The sequence below is a fragment of the Chlorocebus sabaeus genome, chromosome 20 (assembly GCF_047675955.1).
Source record: "Chlorocebus sabaeus isolate Y175 chromosome 20, mChlSab1.0.hap1, whole genome shotgun sequence".
Taxonomy (NCBI): Eukaryota; Metazoa; Chordata; class Mammalia; order Primates; family Cercopithecidae; genus Chlorocebus; species Chlorocebus sabaeus.
In genome coordinates, this window is record NC_132923.1 from 43,764,545 (window position 1) to 43,780,564 (window position 16,020).

Here is a 16,020-nt window from a genome sequence, read left to right on the forward strand (position 1 = left end):
TAAAGTCAACTGATTATGAATTTTAATTACATTTGCAAAATACCCTCACAGCAACACCTAGATTGTTTGTTTTGATAACTGGGGACTATGGCCTAGCCAGCCAAGTTGGCACATCAAAAGATCATCACATCAGGTTAAAATGATTTAGTTTGTATGGTAAGTAGTTGTACTACAAAAAGGCAAAAAAAGAAGACATCTATGAATAGAGAGATTATTTTAGACAGAATAGTGTGGAAAGGCTTCATAGAGGAGGTAGAACTTCTACAGGGCCTTCAAGGCTGGGCGTGGTGGCTTATGCCTGTAATCCCAGCACTTTGGGAGGCTGAGGCAGGTGGGTCACCTGAGGTCAGGAGTTCGAGACCATCCTGGCCAACATGGTGAAAACCCATCTCTGCTAAAAATACAAGGATCAGTCACGCCTGGTGGCGCATGCCTATAATCTCAGCTACTCGGGAAGCTGAGGCAGGAGAATCACTTGAACTCAGGAGGCAGAGGTTGCAATGAGCTGAGATCATGCCATTCCACTCCAGCCTGGGCAACAAGAGAGAAACTCCATCTAAAAAAAAAACTTCTACAGGACCTTATGGAATAGAAAGGATTTGGAAAGACATGAAAGAGTTTCTTTTTCCCTCTAATTATAAATCAGGCTTACCTTAGCACTTTTATCCAAAGAATAAGATTCTGATTAACACTAGACCAGAGAATTCCCAGAACCATGTATTAGTAGCCACTGAACCACAGCCTTGGTTGGGGCTTTTAACTGCCTATAAATTAATATATTTTTCTCTTTTGTCTTTTTATAGTAAATTCTAAAAACAAACACAATGTTGAACAAATTATGTATTTCATATAAATTATGTACAGTGTATATTAATCTATTAAGTATATCATTTCAACATTGGAAATCACCATAGAATATTAGTATTATTTTCCTGAGATGTTTTCTGTAACCAATGGATAATTTTTATTAAGAGATTTAGGGTATTGCTATAAGGTGGGAAGCAGAATTGAGATTAATTTTGCACACTGTACATTAGTTTGCAATTTGAATTTAAGTTTACTGTTTTCAGTTTTAGTAAAAATATGAAACTTTCCACTGTCATCATCCATTATTTAGGGCTTGACTCTAGTGAGATGGATAATAAGCTTTTAAAACTCCAAGAAGGGAAATGGAGTGGGAACGGTATACCCAGAAAAGCCTTTGTTAACTTTTGAAAGTTGTAGGAAACGAGAACTGTCTAAAAATGAGAGCAACAACTAACCCCAATTAGATGTGCTTGGAAAAATCCATTTTTTTTTTTTGTCAATTGTACTTTTTTCTTTTTCCACCAAGCTAATTATATAATATGGTGGAGGAGGGGGTGCTTTTTTTGTTTTGTTGGGAGACAGGATCCCTCTCTGCTACCCAGGCTGGAGTGTAGTGGCACGATCATAGCTCACTGCAGCCTTGAATTCCTGGGCTCCAGGGATCCTCCCACTTCAGCCTCCCGAGTAGCTGAGACTACAGGCATGCGCCACCATGCCCAGCTAATTTTTAAAATTTTTATTAGAGATGGGTTATCACTGTGTTGCCCAGGCTGATCTCCAACTCCTGCCCTTAAGCGATCCTCCCGCCTAGATCTCCTGAGTAGCTGGGGTTACAAGTGTGAGTCACTGTTCTTGGCTATATAGTTATGTTATATCTTTTTTTTTTTTTTTTTTTTTTTTTTTTTTTGAAATGGAGCTTCACTCTGGCGCCCAGACTGGAATGCAGTGGCGTAATCTCAGCTCATTGCACCCTCCACCTCCTGGGTTCAAGCAATCCTCTTGTCTCAGCCTTCTGAGTAGCTGGGATTACAGGCACACACCACCACACCCAGCTAATTTTTTTGTACTTTTAGTAGAGACAGGATTTCGCCATGTTGTCCTGGCTAATCTCAAACTCCTGATTTCAGGTAATCTGCCCGCCTTGGCCTTCCAGAGTGCTAGGATTATAGGTGTGAGCCACTGTGCCCAGCCTTGTTGTATCATTTTTTTACGTTTTCTCTGATTATAGAAATCACTAATTTATTCATTATTTCAGCAAATCCTATTTGATGTTTACTCATAAAGACGTTTTACAGTTTGACTTTGTAGGTAAGATTCTCTTGACACAAAAAACAGATATTTTGTTTGTTGGGTTCTTTCATAAAGGGAAAAAAAGAGGCAGAGAAGAATATTCCCCTTATATACATTTCTCAGGACCACATTGTTTAATATTGATCTCTTCTGACATATTCCTCTATGCAAGCAAATTCTAAGTTTCTACCTGGGTAATAATGAGGAATTACTCACTACATTACTCTAGCAAACAGCAAACCTTTGTGGCCATTATATGAGCACATCCTTTAAATGGAAGTATTAAAAAATAAAAGGGCCTCTAAGTTTTATTACAGTCTCTTTTGAAATTTGATTTCTTGGGATAATGGATTGTTACTTAAAGCAGCTAACATAAGATATACTAAATTTAAGATGTTTGGAACCATGTTTTCAATTAGATAGTGATATATAGCTAACTGTATTTCATTTAGCTTTGCCTTTGCTTAGGATCAATTATTATTTAACTTGACAAGTATATTTTCTGCCATTATCCTGTGTTTTTGAGATATACTGAACCAGTCCTACTTGGAACACACTGTTTTGTTTTTGGTTTTGGTTTTTGGTTTTTTGGTTTTTTTGAGACAGAGTCTCGCTGTGTTGCCCATGCTGGAGTGCAGTGTCGCATCTCAGCTCACGGCAACCTTCACCTTCTGGGTTCAAGAGATTCTCCTGCCTCAGCCTCTGGAGTAGCTGGGATTATAGGCATGCGCCACCATGCCCAGCTAATTTTTTTGTATTTTTATTAGAGACGAGGTTTCACCATGTTGACCAGGCTCGTCTCAAACTCCTGACCGACCTCAAGTGATCCGCCCACCTTGGCCTCTCAAAGTGCTGAGATTATAGGCGTGAGCCACCACACTTGGCGAGAACACACTGTTTTAAAGTACAAGCTTTTTTCCTTTTAAGAAAAGTATAACCCTTTTCCCTTTATACCAACTTCTTTATGAACTTATAAAAAAATTATTAAACAAGTTTATTTGAAATCTTAACACACATAAACCCTATTCTAAGGAAATCTTTATTTTATTTTGATTTTTGTGGGGTTTTTTTGTTTTGTTTTTGTTTTTGTTTTTGTAGAGACAGGGGTCTTTCTATATTGTCCAGCCTAGTCTTGAACTCTTAGCTTCAATTGATTCCCCCCGCCTCAGCCTCCCAAAGTGCTGGGATTGTAGGCATGGGCCACCACTGCCCGGCCAATCTTAAATCATAGTAGCACTTCTGGTGGCCTTCATGTCTTATGCTACACTCTCTTATATTTTGTGATAGTTGTTGTAATCTTGGCACAGGTGGTATCACTTTTAAGATTAGCTCATTCCTGTGAAGCAAGAAAGAGACTAAGGGTTAAAGCCAACTTAGAAAAAACAAGCCAGCAATAAAACATTTTATTTCAATTAAATATTTATTGTCTGCTTACTGGCACTGTGCTTGAGCTTGGGGATACAGAGATGAGAGGTATCCCCGCCCTGAAGATGCTTACAGACTAGTAGGGGATATGGAAAAATAAAAAGGAGTAGCACATACACGAGACTGGGAGTAGGGTTGCTAGGTAGCAAATAAAAATACAGGATGCTCAGTTACATTCAAATTTAAAATAAACTAGGACTACCTTGAGTATAAGTATATCCCAAATATTGCCAATAAACAATTTTTCAGCATAAGTATATCCTAAGCAATATTTTGCTCGGAAACCCCAATGAAGAAGGACCCAGACGACTTTCTGGAAAAGGTTACATCTGAGCTGAATTTTGATGAATGAGCATTGCAGACAGAAGGAGGCATGTGCAAAGCTACAAACATAAGAAATAATGCTACATTCCAGGCATAGCATAGCTAGAGCAGAGAAGATGAAAGGCAATTTGCAGAGGTGAAGGAAGCAGGGTCAAACTCATAACAGACCTTGTATATCATGGTAAGGGATTTGCCTTTTACCTTCAGAGCAGTAGAGAATCAGTAGAAGTTTTTAAGCAGGGAAGTGACTGATCAGATTTATATTTAGAAAAATTTTGCTACTTGTAGTGGAGAGGGTGGTTTAGATAGGAGACAGCACAAGCTGGGGGATCTGTTTTATGGCAGTTGTAATAATCCAGGCACAAAGTGACGAGGGTTTAAACTATGGCATTGACAGTGGGAATGGAAAGGATGAAATAGCCTCAAAGGATATGAAGGAAGTAATTTGATTGCCAGCAATTGGTGACCAATTGAGTTTGGGGAAATGGGGAAGAACAAGAACTTTAGGACAACTCACTGCTTCCCTCCTCGGTACCTAGGTGGTTGATGGCACCTTCCACTGAGGCAGGCCATAAAGGAGGACAACCCTTGGGACAGAGGAGGGCAGGGTGTGATGGTTCAGTCTTGGATAGGCTGAGTGTGAATTGCTTTTAGGTTATCCAAATCGAGAAAGAGATGTTCAGGTAGCACTTGGATATTTAATTCAGGAAAAAGGCCTAGGCTGGGATAGAACCAGGATTCCTCAGAGCTGTGGGAATGTCACTGATGATGGTATACAGAGAACACAAGGAAAATGGAACAAAACCCTGGAAAACACTAATACTTAAGATGGTGAGAAAGGAAGAGAATTCCATAAAGAACACTCATAAAGAGTTCCCAGACAGGTGGTTCGCTTGAGCTCAGGAGTGCAAGATCAGCCTGAGCAATAAGGCGAAACCTTGTCTCTACAAAAAATACAAAACTTAGCCGGGTGTGGTAGTGCGTGCTTATAGTCCCAGCTACTTGGGAGGCTGAGGTGGGAGGATCACCTGAGCCCAGGGAGGTTGAGGCTACAGTGAGGTGTGATAACGCCACTGCACTCCAGACTGGGTGGCAGAGTGAGACCCTGTCTCAAAAAAGATAAAAGAGAGTTGCTAGAGAAAGAGGAGGAAAACATGAAGAGAGAAGCCATAGGGAAGAGTTTGAAAACAGTGTGGTCAACCAGGACAAATGCTGAAGGAGGTTAAATAATATAAGGACTAAAATTTGCAAGTCAGAGATCATTGTTAAAACTGTTATGAGGCCGGGCGTGGTGGCTCAAGCCTGTAATCCCAGCACTTTGGGAGGCCGAGACGGGCGGATCACGAGGTCAGGAGATCGAGACCATCCTGGCTAACACGGTGAAACCCCGTCTCTACTAAAAAATACAAAAAATTAGCCGGGCGAGGTGGCGGGCGCCTGTAGTCCCAGCTACTCGGGAGGCTGAGGCAGGAGAATGGCGTGAACCCGGGAGGCGGAGTTTGCAGTGAGCTGAGATCTGGCCACTGCACTCCAGCCTGGGCGACAGAGCAAGACTCCGTCTCCAAAAAAAAAAAAAAAAAAAAAAAAAAAAACTGTTATGAGTATTGGCTGGGCGCAGCAGCTCATGCCTGTAATCCCAGCACATTAGGAGGCCAAGGTGGGTGGATCACTTGAGGCCAAGAGTTAGAGACTAGCCTGGGCAACATGACAAAAACCCGTTTCTACTAGAAATACAAAACTTAGCCATGCCTGGTGGTTCTTGCTTGCAGTCCCAGCAGCTACCTGGGAGGCTGAGGCACAAGAATTGCCAGAAGCCAGGAGGCAGAGTCCCAGCAGCTACCTGGGAGGCTGAGGCACAAGAATTGCCGGAAGCCAGGAGGCAGAGGTTGCAGTGAGCCGAGATCACACCATTGCACTCCAGCCTGGGTGGCAGAGTGAGACCCTGTCTCAAAAAAAAAAAAAAAAGAAGAAAAGAAAAGAAAAAGAGAATATGAAAACTTAATATATGATTATCTAAATAGATGCATTTCACAAAATTCAGTCAATTCTCAGCAAACTAAGAATAGGAGGGAACTTTCTCAGTCTGATAAAAGACTTCTATGAAAAACCCACAGCCAACATCATATGTAATGGTGAAAATCTGAATATATAATCTCTGAGATCAGGATCAAAGCAAGGATATACATTCTCATTTCTATTCACATATTACTGAATATCCTAGTCACCGTAATAAGTCAAGAAAAAAAAAAGACGTAGAGATTGGGAAGAAGGGAGGGAAGAAACAGAATCCACCTATGTTTGATGTAAGTGAGGATTAAGTACCCCCATACAACCTTATTACTAGGCTATATGAAAGCAATTTCTGCTAGACATGTAGACATTTATTCAGTCATAAAACATTTTATTTGCAATAAATAAATTTATTTTCAAGCAGACATGAAACATTTCATATTATCTGCCTGTAAACTTATTAAAGTTCTAACTCTGCCTTTTTCTTTCTTTTTTTTTGAGATGCAGTCTTGCTCTGTTGCCCAGGCTGGAGTACAGTGGTACGATCTCAGCCCACTACAACCTCCTCCTCCTGGGTTCAAGTGACTCTCCTGTCTCAGCCACCCTAGTAGCTGGGACTAAGGTGCACACCACCACATCTGGCTTTTTTTTTTTTGTATTTTTAGTAGAAATGGGGTTTCACCATGTTGGCCAGGCTGGTCTCGAACTCCTGACCTCAGGTGATCCACCTGCCTCGGCCTCCCAAAGTGCTGGGATTATAGGTGTGAGCCACTGTGTCTGGCCCCCAAGTCTACCCTTTTAAGTGCTCTATCAACTTGCATGAAAGATTTAGTCAAGGCAAAAGCAATGATACTTCAAAGGCAGGTTTGTGTTTCCTTATAATTAGCGTCGGGCCACTAGAAATTCTGAACCAATAATTCTCAATATGTGGTCTCTTAGGCCAGCATGGGCACTTAAAATTAATGCATATTTTCAGTCTAATGCAAGACCTACTGAGTCAGAAACTCTGAGATGGGTCCAGCAAATTGTGTTTTAATCAACCCTCCATGCAATCTGAAGCTCTCTAAAGTTTGAGAACTTCTAACCGTAAAACTGTTAGCTCCAGGTACCTCCCTAAAGGTAAAGATTATAGCCTCAACTAGTTATTAAACCCCCTTCATAAAAAGGTATGGAATATCTCATATTTTAGCCAATCCACATATCTTAGATACCTTTAATTTTACCACTTACCATTCACTTGTAACATTTATCATGCTATTTAACAAACCACAGGCCGGGTGCAGTGGCTCATGCCTGTAATCTCAGCACTTTGGGAGACCAAGGCAGGCAGATTGCTTAAGGTCAGGAGCTTGAGACCAGCCTTGGCAACAAATTGAGACACCATCTCTGCTAAAAAAAAAAAAAAAAAAAAAAATTAGCCACGGTGGTGGCATGCACCTGTAATCCTAGCTACTTAGGAAGCTGAGGTGGGAGGATTGCTTGAGCCCAGGAGGTCAAGGCTGCAGTGAGCTTTGATCATGCCACTGCATGCACTTCCAGCCTGGGCAACAGAGTGAGACCCTGTCTCAAGAGAAAACCACAAATTTCACCAATAAAAGCCAGATTTCCTAATTAACAAAAATCTCAGAAATTGACCAGTCTTGATCAAAGTAAGGAGATAAGGAATATGGAAGCGCCTAGAGTAGCTGCCTCGAGCATTGGCTTCCTGATTACAGCTCTAGCCAAGCACCTGTGCATTCCTGATTTGGATATGAGAGGCATCTGGACTATAACTTACACACATATATTAAACTGTGCTGAGGAATTTTAAAATAAATTGCAGACTCTGTTATAACCGAAGGAAGGAAAGAGTGGTGAGTATGTGTGTGTTGCGGGGAGGGGAGAGAGAGATTTGAGCACTCTTAATGGCTGAGAGGATAAGAATGTGAACCTGAAGTGGAAGTCTAGAAAATGGTGAAGATTTAATATTGTCGATACGGGGAACGGGACTAGAGGCGTGGAAGATTTTCAGGCATTATTAAGAACCCAACTCAGCTATTTTTTTTTCTTAGGAAAAATTGATGAGTTTGTCTGAAATACATTTTTAGAACATAAATCTTAGAAAATTACTTAAAACCTAGTAGTGTACATCTGTTCATCGTTATTGCCCCCTTGTGGTAGTTTCCATAGTTCATGAAATTATTCATTCAACGCAGTGGGTTTCGTCAAATAAAACTAAAGAGTGCCATCTCCTGGTGTGATGAGGTATGTGCAAGCAAGGGAGGCATTTAGGAGAATCACCCGAGTAAAGAAAAATCTTAGGACAGGAAAAACCTTTGATGTTTTCGCTGATTATCCTGTGGTAAAGTGGAACATTCTATATAATTTCTATGTCTTTTTATTTAGAATATCGTTTACTGACAGTAATTACAGTTTGTGTGTGTGGCTGTGCCTGAAAAACAACAAAACAAAACGAAACAGTACGTGGCCAACCATCCTTTCTATACAAGCATGTGGGAAATTTGCTTTTGGTTTGTGATGGAAACCACAAGTGGAAGAGCCTGCTCATTGTAACTACCTCTTTGATGAATGGTTGGCCTGAGGTTTTTGCTCAGAACTAGAGTTTCAGTCTTGTAGCTGAATGCCAGACTAGTTTTTACTGCTTCCCAATACGTTTACTAATGAGCTACCTGGTTTGTGCTATTTTTTTTTTAAAAAAATGTATTAAATATTATAGAAAAGTATGAACTTTAATCCTCAATGAGATTTTAAAGCCAAAACCACTATTTATGTTGGTTATTTAATAAACATCTACTGAACACTTAAATACCAAACGGTGCTGTGTGCTAGAGAGGAGGAGAGGTTTGAAGATGAATGTAACCAAGTATCTGCCTTCAAATCATCCAGCTTTCCATAAGGGAAGATAACATGGACGCAAATAATGTTAGATTTGAGAATATACAGAAAGAAGGGAGGAAGAAAATAGGCTCAGGAAAGAAATATAAACTCCCAAGATGATTTATTGAAAGATAGTTGTTGTGGAAAGAGTCATGTTTAAATCCTGACATTGAACAGAGTTAAGATAAAGTGTTTAAGATTCAGGAGCCCAAGATAGAACAGTGGAAGGGTATTGCTCTTTAAGTCCAATCCCATGAATTGTTCATGATAGAGTGCCCTACTTCTGGATAAAAACCCAGCATACACTTCATTCATTCATCCATTTGGCAAGTGCTTTTTTATCTATTTGATTATGTGTCAGGCATCATGCAAAGTCCTCAGGAAACAAGGATGAAAGTCCTAGCCCTGTTGTGAGTTGCTTGTGTGGAGGGAATGACCAGAGACACCTTTAGTGGGTGCACTCGGGAGGGGCATCTGACACAGTCGGTACTAAACCTGCTCTGCATGGTCCTCTCCAATATAAATAATCCTGGTTCTGTTACCTTAGTGGTTAAAAGAACAGGCTCTGGAGACAGACTATCTGGGCTCAGGTTCCAACTCTGCCATTAACCTGCTCTCTGTAAAATTCTTACCCTCTTCTTAACCTCTCTTGCCTTGGTTTCTTTATCAATAAAATGGAAATAATGGTGATACCTATTCCATAGGGAGATTGTGAGAATTTAAGCTATATATACATGCAAATCTCATAGAACAGTATTGGCATATAAAAAACCATATGGCAGCCAGGCACAGTGGCTCACTCCTGTAATCCCAGCACTTTGGGAGGCCGAGGCAGGCAGATCACCTGAGGTTAGGAGTTCCAGACCAGAAACCTCATCTCTACTAAAAATACAAAAATTAGCTGGGTGTGGTGGCAGGTTCCTATAATCCAGCTACTCGGGAGGCTGAGGCAGGAGAATCGCTTGAACCGGGGAGGCGGAGGTTGCAGTGAGCCAAGACCGCACCATTGCATTCCAGCCTGGGCGACAAAAGCGAAACTCCATCTCAGAAAAAAAAAAAAAAAAAGCAATATGGCAAACGCTGTGTATCTGCCACCTTCTTAACAAATCTTAACCTTTTGCCATATTTGCTTCATTTTTAAAAAGAAGTAAAACATTACAAGTATAGTTGAAGCTCTCTTATCCTGCCTGATATTCTCCTTCCTCCCTCTTCACAGGAAGCACCATCTTGAATATCGTATGAGTTTTTGCCATGATGTTTTTCCTTTCACTACATGTGGCAGGGGTACATAAATACTATGTTTATGTTTGCATGTAGTACCATTTAACAAATGGTACTAAACTGCTCACGTCATTCTGAAATTGTTTCCATTTCACATTATGTTGATATGTCTGGGCCTAATTCTTTCATTTTTAATGACTGCATAGTATTTCGTGCTATGAATATACCACAATTTATTCAACCATTCTCCTGTTGAGGGGCATTAACGTTCTTACCCATTTTGTACTCTCATAAACTGCATCTGGATGGCAAATCTCCCAGTACTGCATCCGGATGGCATGCTGCAGTCCTTCTAAGACTGTACCCTGGCCTGCGTCTTGTCTTGTCTGGTCTGTTCTTTTCCTTTGTTTTTTTCTTTTCTTTTTTTTTTCCTTCCTTAAAACTAATCTCTGAAGGCTGGGCGCAGTGGCTCACGCCTGTAATCCCAGCACTTTGGGAGGCCGAGGCGGGTGGATCACCTGAGGTTGAAAGTTCGAGCCCGGCCTGACCAACATGGAGAAACCCCATCTCTATTAAAAATACAAAATTAGCTGGGCATGGTGGTGGACACCTGTATCCCAGCTACTTGGGAGGCGAATGCAGGAGAATCGCTTGATCCCAGGAGATGGAGTTTGCAGTGGGCCGAGATCACGCCATTGCACTCTAGCCTGGGCAACAAGAGCAAAACTCCGTCTCAAAAAATTATAATGATAATAATAAATAATAAATAAATAAACTAATCTCTCATAGAGTTATTGGCCTGCTTTCTTTGGAGGGAAACATTTTTGGTTATTGATTCAATTTTTTGTATGTATTAATCTAATTCAGCTTTTCTATTTGTTCCTGCATGACTTTCTATTATGTATATTTTTCTAGAAAAAATTGTTTATTTCAAATGTATTACCATAAATTGTTTCTATTTTTTTGCCATCACTACTCTTTTCTTCCCTAATAATATTTATTTGTTTCTCCTCTTTTTCTCATAATCAGTCTTGCTAAAGGTGTATCTTTTTTGTTAAAGTTTTCAAAGAACTACCTTTTTATATTTATTTATTTATTTATTTATTTAGAGACAGTGTCTCACTCTGTTACTCAGGCTGGAGTGCAGTGGCACAGTCACATTTCACTGCAGCCTTGACCTCCAGGGCTCAAGCCATCCTCCCACCTCAAGCTCCCGAGTAGCTAGGACTACAGGTGTGCACCCACACCTGGCTAATTTTTGTATGTTTTGTAGAGACAAGGTTTTGCCGTGTTGCCCAGTCTGGTCTCGATCTCCTGAACTCAGTGATTCACCCTCCTTAGCCTCCCAAAGTGCTGGGATTATAGGCATGAGCCACCACACCTGGCCTGATTTTTTTCCCATTTATTTCTTCATTTATTATTTCTTTTCTCCTACTTCTTTTGGGAGTTTATTTTCATTTTTGTTGGGCTTTCTTTTTTTTTTTTTTTCTTTGAGACAGAGTCTCACTTTGTTTGAGACAGAGTCTCACTTTGTTGCCCAGGCTAGAATATAGTGGCATGATCATGGCAGCCTCAACCTCATGGGTTCAAGGGATCATCTTCCTCAGCCTCCTGAGTAGCTGGGACTATAAGCACACACCACCATGCTTGGCTAATTTTTTTAAAAAAATTTTTTTTAGAGATGAGGTCTCACTGTGTTCCCTAGGCTGGTCTTGAACTTCTGGCCTCAAGCAGTCCTCCTGCCTTGATCTCCCATAGTGCTGGGATTATAGTTGTAAGCCACTGAGCCAGTCTGTTGGGTTTGTTTTTTTGTTTGTTTTTTTGGTTGGTTGTTTTCTTAAGTCTCTTTAGTTGAGTGATTATTTATATTCAGTACCTTGGTTTTTTCATCACTGCGTTTAAATTTGGAAATTGCTATAATTTTCACTCTAAGAACTGCTTTGACTGCCTCCCACAAGTTTTGATATGTATACCTATATTGTTGTTCACTTCTAAATATTTCTGCATTTCCATGGTATTTCTACTTTAACCCACAAATTATTTAGGAATGTGCTTTTTTGTTTCCAAACATATGTTTGTTTGTTTGTTTGTTTTTGTTTTACTTTTTACTTTTTAAAAAAAATTGTAGAGTTTTTCAGTCATTTCTTTTTGTCTCTTTTCTTTCGCAGTGGGCCATGTTTGAGCTATGGGACTTCAACTTGACTTTTATTGTTCCACTTATTTTTTATTTATTTGTGGTCAGAGAATGTGGTCTATATGATATAACTTCCTTGGAAACCCTAAACCATACCTACAGGAGCTTTCACTCAAGCTTCTCCTAATGAGGCCTCAGAATTCCCATCACCTTTGCCTCAAGGAAGAAACATACCAATGAAATTGCTGGCCATCTGCTACCAAGCACATATGCCTAACAGATGGTTCTGCATTTTCTAAAATATCCCCAGAGGTTGACCAGATGGAAGAAAGACATTGGGCCTCTCCCAAGTGACCTCCCAAACTTGAGTTTAAGAACTAGATTGCTCACTTTGGGAGGCCGAGGCACGCGGGTCATGAGATCAGGAGATTGAGACCATCCTGGCTAACACGGTGAAACCCCGTCTGTACTAAAAATACAAAAAATTAGCTAGGCGTGGTGGCGAGTGCCTGTAGTCCCAGCTACTTGGGAGGTTGAGGCAGGAGAATGGCGTGAACCCGGGAGGCGGAGCTTGCAGTGAGCTGAGATCGTGCCACTGCACTCCAGCTTGGGCAACAGAGTGAGACTCTATCTCATAAAAAAAAAAAAAGAACTAGATTGCTTTGCTCCTCTCCCAAAGATGAAACTTAATATTCTTAGCTGCAGACAGATCTGCAAGAGAAACCAGGTCATAGCCAAGGGCTTGTCCAGGAACTTCTCCACTACTAGTAGCTGAAGGGCAACAGCGCCTCGGTGCTGACACTTAACTCTGCACATGGCAGGGCTCTTTATCTCCCTTATCCTCAAAGCAAACTGTAAGGAGTGTTGGTAGGAGGGTACAGGAGGCAGGCCTGAGGAGCCTGTGCCATTCTGAGCAATATACAGTAGTCATTAAGAGAGTGGGCTCTGGAGCCAAACTGACTGGGTTGGAATCCTGGCTTTATTATTTTGTAGTTGTGAACAAGTTACTTAACAGATATTTCTGTTTCTGTTTTCTTATCTTTTAATGGATAATAGGTTCCACCTCCCAGGGTGGTTGTCATGGTAATAAATGTATAGTGCTAGGAACAATGCCTGACACTTAAGAAACACCTACTAACTATCAGGTATTATATTAACAGTTTTTATTGGCAGACACAGTGGCTTACGCCTGTAAATCTAGCAGTTTGGGAGGCTGAGGTGGGAAGCTTACATGAGCCCAGGAATTTGAAACCAGCCTGGGCAACAAAGTGAAACCCCATCTCTACAAAAAATTTAAAAATTAACCAGGCATAGTGGCACATTCTTGTAGTCCCAGCTACACGGGAGACTGAGACAAGAGGATCACTTGAGCTTGGGAGGTCGAAGCTGTGGTGAGCCATGATCACACCATTGCACTCCAGTCTGGGCAATAGACTCTGTCTCAAAAAAAAAAAAAAAAAAAAAAAAAAATCAGTTTTTATTAATTCAATTACCTGAGCTGTTTTCATTCCAATCCATTTCAACTGGCTTTCATGTTCCATTTCTCCATTCATCTCTTTGTTAGCTGAAATTCCTTCTCTAATCATTTCTTCAAGAGATGCTCATGGAAATTCTGTTTTCTGAACCTTATGTGTTCAAAAATATTTGGTGCCTACTAAAAGAAAATTCAGCTATATAAAATAATAATAGGCTATGACTGAGCACTTATGAAAGTCACAGGTGATCTATACTTAGACTATTTAATCCTCATAATGATGCTGTAAATTAAGACCTATTAACATCCCCTTCACAGATGAGACTATTAGGACACAGGTGAGTCTCACTTCCTTTCCCAAAGCCTCCGCTGCCATTGCACCACTGTTGTCTACTGTTGAATATGGCTATGGAGAAATCTGGGGCCAATCTGATTTGTTTCCCCTTTAAAGTGCCTTGATCTTTTTACCTGGATGCTCAAAGGATAACTTATTTTTGAAGTTCAGTGAACCTCAGTGGGATATGTCACAGGGGTCATTCATGTCAGTTTTTCTTGGGACATTCATTGTATGTCCTTTCAATCTGTAGATTAAAGTGTTTTAATTTCTGTGAAGTTTCCTTGAATTCTACTTTGAGTATTTTTTCTTTTCCACTTGTTCCCATTCTCCTTCATATGGATATGGTGGATATACTTTGTCTTTTATATCTATAAATTTAACGTAAATTCATTTTATTTATTTTTAAATTTCCATTTCATTTTGCTTGCATTCCTCAACCTTGTCCTCCAGAGTTTTTTGTTGTTGTTTTTGTTTTTTTTAAGACAGGGTCCCCCTCTGTCACCCAGGCTAGAGTGCAATGGTGCAATCATGGCTCTCTGCAACCTCTGCCTCCCAGGCTCAAGTAATCCTCCTACTTCAGCCTCCCAAGTAGCTAGTACTACATGTGTGTGCCCCCACACCCAGCTAATTCTTTTGTATTATTTGTAGAGATGAGGTCTTGCTATGTTGCCCAGGCTGCTCTCAAACTCCTGAGCTCAAGCGATCTGCCTGTCCCAGCCTCCAAAGTGCTGTTATTACAGGGATGAGCAACAATGCCTGGCCTAGTCCTCCTAAATCTTACTGTGTTTTATCCCTGTCTGTCTTTCCTCTCATTTTTAATGTGGCTTTTATTTCTAGGATGTTTTATTTTCCTTCCTGTCTGAGTTCTGTTAGCTTATTTTAAACTTCCTCCTATTGCCTCATCATTTCTTCTGCTTTGAAGTCTTATTTTAAACTGGTTCAGTAAGTCCTTTAAATTCATAACAATATGTTTGGTCTGTTTCATAGCAACATTCTTCCAGAATTTTTTTTTTTTTTTTTTTTTTTTTTTTTTGAGATGGGGATACACTCTTCTTGCCCAGGCTGGAGTGCAGTGATGTAATCTCGGCTCACTGCAACCTCCGCCTCCCGGGTTCAAGCGACTCTCCCACCTCAGCCTCCTGAATACCTGGGATTACAGGCATGCGCCACCATGCCCAGCTAATTTTGTATTTTTAGTAGAGGCGGGGTTTCTCCATGTTGGTCAGGCTCGTCTTGAACTCCCAACCTCAGGTGATCCACCCGCCTCGGCCTCCCAAAGTGCTGAGATTACAGGCGTGTAAGCCACTGTGCCCTGCCTAGAAAATTTTTTTTATCTGACATTTGCTTTTCCTATTCCATTCTTCCTAATTCTCGTAGATTTGCTGTGTAGATCTTTTGCTTGTTTGGTTTTGATTATTACTCATTACTGAGTGAAATGAGGTCTCCGTCAGCCAGCCATGTGCAGGAAGCAACTGGGCAGTAAACTCAGCTGGTGGTGAAGCTGCTTGTGGCCCTGTCTCCCAGCCATAGTTCATCAACAGACTGCCTCCAGCAAAGAGAACATTTCTGAGGATTTTATCATTCAGGCCTGCCTTATCTTACTATTTCATGATGCCAAATAGAGTTCTGGGAAGTTCCCACAGCTTGTGCCCCTTAAACCTTTGTTGCAACCAGGGTAGTGGTTCTGCTCTGCAGATGTACCACCTCCTTGGTGCTCTGCCAACTTTGTCTGCAAGCGGGGCCCACAGCAGATGTTTAATCTCAGCATACTTCTAGGCTCTGGTGTAGTCTTCACTGAATTTGGCAGGTCATCCTCATTTATTGTACCTAGGGTTTCATTGGTACCTTATTTTTTCAGAGTGGATGGTTTTTTTTTTTCCCTTTCTTGTTTTTGGGTGATCTCAAGGATGACAACATGACAGGGGTAACTTTATTTTGTTATTCTAAACTTTATTTATTTTAAAACCAGAACTTTTTTTTTTTTTTTTTTTTTTGGAGACAGGGTCTCACTCTCTCACCCAGACTGGAGTGCAGTGGCATGATCTCGGCTCACCACAACCTCTGCCTCCCAGGCTCAAGTGATTCTTCTGCCTCAGCCTCCCAAGTAGCTGGGATTACAGG

At 40.8% G+C, this 16,020-nt stretch overlaps 1 protein-coding gene across 1 annotated transcript in view; it reads left to right on the forward strand.

Moving 5' to 3' along the window:
* DIPK1A (divergent protein kinase domain 1A) overlaps positions 1-16,020 on the forward strand; it is a 119,957-nt gene that overhangs the window by 95,152 nt on the left and 8,785 nt on the right. The window lies entirely within an intron of this gene.